The sequence below is a fragment of the Macaca mulatta genome, chromosome 10 (assembly GCF_049350105.2).
Source record: "Macaca mulatta isolate MMU2019108-1 chromosome 10, T2T-MMU8v2.0, whole genome shotgun sequence".
Taxonomy (NCBI): domain Eukaryota; kingdom Metazoa; phylum Chordata; class Mammalia; order Primates; family Cercopithecidae; genus Macaca; species Macaca mulatta.
In genome coordinates, this window is record NC_133415.1 from 98,040,677 (window position 1) to 98,046,090 (window position 5,414).

The window sequence follows — 5,414 nt, forward strand, 5'->3', positions numbered from 1 at the left end:
CATTCTCAGAAACCAATTACTTTTGTAGCCTGAAGCTAATCTCTTTCCTACTTTCATCTAAAATTCCGTAAAATGCAAGTGATCTGGCATGATGATCAACAAGGACTGATAAAAATTTGCTGAGGCTTCCAGAAGAAGGAAAATGCCTTTGACATTATGTTGCTGGGGACATTGACTTTGTCCCACACTCAGCAGGGGTGAGGAAGTTGGCATTTACTGATAAACTAAGAAAAGGCAGTGCCTTTTGTAATTTAAGCTCCACCCATGGCACCTTCACTCAAGGAAGATATAAATGACAAGGTCCACTCAGCTCTCAGACAAGGCTTTCCAAGCAAGATGAAGCCCAACATCATCTTCGTACTTTCTCTGCTCCTCATCTTGGAGAGGCAAGCAGCTGTGATGGGACAAAAAGGTGAGTGGAGAGGGTAAGCCTTGGGGAAAGCTGCTCAGACAGAATAGCCTCTTAGATTATTTGGAGTGCAAACAGTAACCTGTTTGGGCACAGATTCTTCTTGTTGAAGAGAATTGATTTTCTCCACTCAAAGCTTCAGCTTTTCTAGAAACAACAATAATTTGTTGGGAAAAGGTGGGAGGTAAGAGTTGCAAGGGAGCTTTGGAGATAATGAAAGCATACACTTCTATTATCAATTACCAGGTGGATCAAAAGGCCAGTTACCAAGTGGATCTTCCCAATTTCCACAAAGACAAAAGGGCCAGCACTATTCTGGACAAAAAGACAAACAACATACTGAATCCAAAGGCAGTTTTTCTATTCAACACACATATCATGTAGATGCCAATGATCGTGACCGGACCCGAAAAAGTCAGCAGTATTATTCGAATGCCCAACATAAAACGACAAAATCAGAACAACACCTACGTGGAAGTCAAGAACTGCTCAATTATAAACTAGAAGGCAGAGACAGTGCTAAATCAAAAGGTCATTTTCATGTGATAGTTATACATCATAAAGGAGGCCAAGATCATCATGGGACACAAAATCCTTCTCAAGATCAGGGGAATAGCCCATCTGGAAAGGGAATATCCAGTCAATATTCAAACACAGAAGAAAGGCTACGGGTTCGTGGACTAAGTAAAGAACAAGCTTCAGCCTCTGGTGCACAAAAAGGTAGAACACAAGGTGGATCCCAAACCAATTATGTTCTCCAAACTGAAGAGCTAGTAGCTAAGAAACAACAACGTGAGACTCAAAATTCTCATCGAAATAAAGGGCATTACCAAAATGTGGTTGATGTGAGAGAGGAACATTCAAGTAAACTACAAACTTCACTCCGTCCTGCACATCAACACAAACTCCAACATGGATACAAAGACATTTTTACTACCCAAGATGAGCTCCTAGTATATAACAAGAATCAACACCAGACAAAAAATCTCAATCAAGATCAAGAGCATGGCCGGAAGGCACATAAAATATCATACCAACCTTCAAGTACAGAAGAAAGACGACTCCACTATGGAGAAAATGGTGTCCAGAAAGATGTATCCCAAAGCAGTAGCTATAGCCAAACTGAAGTGAAGGCATATGGCAAGTCTCCAAAACAGATAACAATTCCCAGTCAAGAGCAAGAGCATAGCCAAAAGGCAAATAAAATATCATACCAATCTTCAAGTACAGAAGAAAGACGACTCCACTATGGAGAAAATGGTGTCCAGAAAGATGTATCACAAAGCAGTATTTGTAGGCAAACTGAAGAGAAACCACGTGGCAAGTCTCAAAAACAGATAACAATTCCCAGTCAAGAGCAAGAGTATAGCCAAAAGGCAAATAAAATATCATACCAATCTTCAAGTACAGAAGAAAGACGACTCCACTATGGAGAAAATGGTGTCCAGAAAGATGTATCACAAAGCAGTATTTATAGGCAAACTGAAGAGAAGGCACATGGCAAATCTCAAAAACAGGTAACAATTCCCAGTCAAGAGCAAGAGCATAGCCAAAAGGCAAATAAAATATCATACCAATCTTCAAGTACAGAAGAAAGACGACTCCACTATGGAGAAAATGGTGTCCAGAAAGATGTATCCCAAAGCAGTAGCTATAGCCAAACTGAAGAGAAAGCACATGGCAAATCTCAAAAACAGATAACTATTCCCAGTCAAGAGCAAGAGCATAGCCAAAAGGCAAATAAAATATCATACCAATCTTCAAGTACAGAAGAAAGACGACTCCACTATGGAGAAAATGGTGTCCAGAAAGATGTATCCCAAAGCAGTAGCTATAGCCAAACTGAAGAGAAAGCACATGGCAAATCTCAAAAACAGATAACTATTCCCAGTCAAGAGCAAGAGCATAGCCAAAAGGCAAATAAAATATCATACCAATCTTCAAGTACAGAAGAAAGACGACTCCACTATGGAGAAAAAGGTGTTCAGAAAGTTGTATCCCAAAGCAGTATTTATAGCCAAACTGAAAACCTAATAGCAGGCAAATCTCAAATTCAGGCACCAAATCCTAAGCAACAGTCACGGCATGGTGAAAATGCAAACGGAGAGTCTGGCCAATCTACAAATAGAGAACAAGACCTACTCAGTCATGAACAAAAAGTCAGGCACCAACATGGATCTCATGGGGCACTGGATGTTGTAATTGTAGAGCATGAAGGTGACGGTAATCATCATTTGGTACAACGTCGTAACTACAACAGAAATCCATTATCTACATAAACCTACCATTCAGTAACCATGTGAAAGGATGGATCAATATCAAGGTAATTTTTTTTTTTTTTAGCAAATAGGGGAGATACCTCTCCCAATGTTTAGAATTGTTGGGGACTCTCCAGGACTTTTGTAGGATTGATAACCATTGTTCACACCAATAGAAGTGCTGTATAACAAGTGTTAGGAAGATGAGCCTCACAATTCCCTGGTGAGGAGAGGGTCTGGTAGTGGCACAGAAGGATGTTTGGCCTATCATGAGGTCCTAGAATTCCTATCCTTAATTGAATATTCTTCAATAATTTTTTTTTGTATATGCCTACCTCCTAAAGGTTTTTTGAACCTGTACTGACTACATATGCGTATTTATAAGTTTATGGTATACTCTTGTCAGTTCTTATACTTTAGGTTAGTAAACCTCAATTTATTTCCTATATAGTATAAAGGATTATAGCAGTTAATATTTTCTTTCTGCGCACCAATGAATGTTCTTGCATCCCTGTTAGGGTTCATCTATGCTCCTTCAGAGACCACAAGCCCAAAGACTAGCAGTCCTCCCTCTCAGAATACAGGAAAGAGATAAGTAGAAAGATCCCGGTTCATGTTGTGAAAGAGGAGATGGAAAGGGAGACACAAGAGATGGTGAGGGATCTCATGGGCCAATTAGATGTTTGCAACATCAGGAGAAGAAAATTGAAGCCCTGAGAGGGGTAATGGTGCTTCCCTGCCTCTTTGCAATAAGTAACACTGTACTTGAAGAGAGGGCAAGCAGCAGAAACAGTGGCCCCGGCTGGCAACTAGTGGCCTGGTATCCTAGTAATAGAGGGCTGGTACAATTGGAGCTGAAGGGGATGGGGGCCCAGCTACCATCCCCACCCTTCACTTTTTACTGTACTCACATCATTGATTCTCTTCTTTCTCTCTAGGTATCACTTGACCTCAGTGAATTCTGTGATGTTTCTGATATGCACACTCCCATGTAGTTTCAGATTCTTGGTCCATGGATGACACCACCTGCCCGTGCTTCCTTGAATTAGGCTTTCTCAACCTGAAGCCCCTTCAAACTTCCAATAAAGAGATCATTTTCTGCTTCATCTGCTTTTGACTCCTGTTTTCTCTGGATTCCTAGTTGCTCAAGGGGTTGAGGGCATTTCTAATATAAATGGTTTTGAAAGAAAATAAAGGGATATTTTTGAAGCACTAGGGAGAATAGTAATCAAAGCCACATTTCTAGATGTATTGATAGAAACCAACACTAAAAATAGGGTGCTGTTAGTCTGCCAGTCACATGTCTACCACCTGAGGCCAACACTAAAGGCTCTCATGACCCTGGTACTAATCAGACCCCAGGAACTAAAAATATCCAAGAAAGACAAGAGGAAATGTATTGCAACAGGCCCTGGGAAAGTCTCTGATCTGCTGGTGATCAATTCCACAGTAGCACATCCCTTCACTTAGCTTAAGAATGTCTTACCCCTACAGCATCCATTGAGATGCAATTACACCAAAGGTGATATGTTAAATCTGCACAACTTCAGTAACAGCAAGTGGGTTAAAATGTCACCTGTGGATGGAAAGACCAGAGCACCAGTCAAAGAAATATTGAGGCAGGTGGTGTCTTCATAATGGAAATTCTGCTGCCTATACTGTCTTTTCCCCCTCTATTTTAAAAAAGTTTCCAGAGAAAGCTAAACCTCCAGGAGAAGAGGCCAACATAGGGGAGTGAGAAAATCACAAGACTAAGAATAAGAGATTTGGATTCTAGTTCCAAGTCTGCCACAATAACCTGTATATCTTTACCTAAATCTGTTCTTTCCTGCAAGCTTAAGTCCCACATCTGCAACATGGAAAAGTTTGACACAGCAATCTTCATAGTACTTACTGACTCAATATTGTAGATGAAAGAAAGAAAGAAAGAAAGAAAGAAAGAAAGAAAGAAAGAAAGAAAGAAAGAAAGAAAGAAAGAAAGAAAGAAAGAAAGAAAGGAGAGAGAAAAGAAAGAAAGGAGAGAGAAAAGAAAAGAAAGAAAGAAAGAGAGAGGAAAGAAGGAAGGAAGGAAAAGAAAGGAAAGAGGGAAGGAAGGAAGGAAGAAAAGGAAGGAAGGAAGAAAGAAGAAAGGAAGGAAAAAGAAAGAAAGGAGGTCAGTAAGATCTTAAAGATGGTGTCTAATGAGGCCCATTGCTGCAGTAAATTTGGTAGGGCCAGAATAGGTCAGATGGATATGAATGCTTCAGAACGACACAGGCCTACTTGGAGCAGATATTGGCACTGTTGCCCACCCTCAAAATCATGGATCATATAGGCCCAGAGTTGGGTTAGCCTGGGCCCCACATACCAACAACCAAGGAGCCATAAGTTTATAAAGAGCCATGAAGTCTTCAAGGAGAAGTGAATCATTCCCTAAGCTAGCCAACGCGTTGAAAGTCAGAGGGTCAGCTTCATCAAAAGAGCCAAAAGAGTAGGTGTAGCTATGATTGTCCATCACCACAGCCAGGCATCCAGTTATGTGTGTATTAAGTCATAAAATCTACCAAGTATGTCATTGTTAAGGATTAGTATAGATCAGCCAAGAAATATGTATATGGGTGTGCTGTGGGCCCACAGGTACCCATCTCCACTTCTCACACACATGCAGCACACGCATACACAGCTGAATGGCCCCTGTGCTGCAATAGCTTGGTGAAGAAGAAATTGTAGAGAATTAGCAATTGCTTACCATAAATTTTCCTTTTAGT

General features: G+C 40.7%; 1 pseudogene across 1 annotated transcript; it reads left to right on the forward strand.

The window, feature by feature from the left end:
• The first annotated feature begins 315 nt into the window (after positions 1-315).
• On the forward strand, positions 316-3,783 carry SEMG1P (semenogelin I pseudogene; annotated as a pseudogene). The gene is given in 4 exon segments (NR_038076.2): positions 316-412; positions 656-1,224; positions 1,893-2,732; positions 3,606-3,783. The product of NR_038076.2 is annotated as a semenogelin I pseudogene (transcript).
• The last annotated feature ends 1,631 nt before the right edge of the window (positions 3,784-5,414 follow it).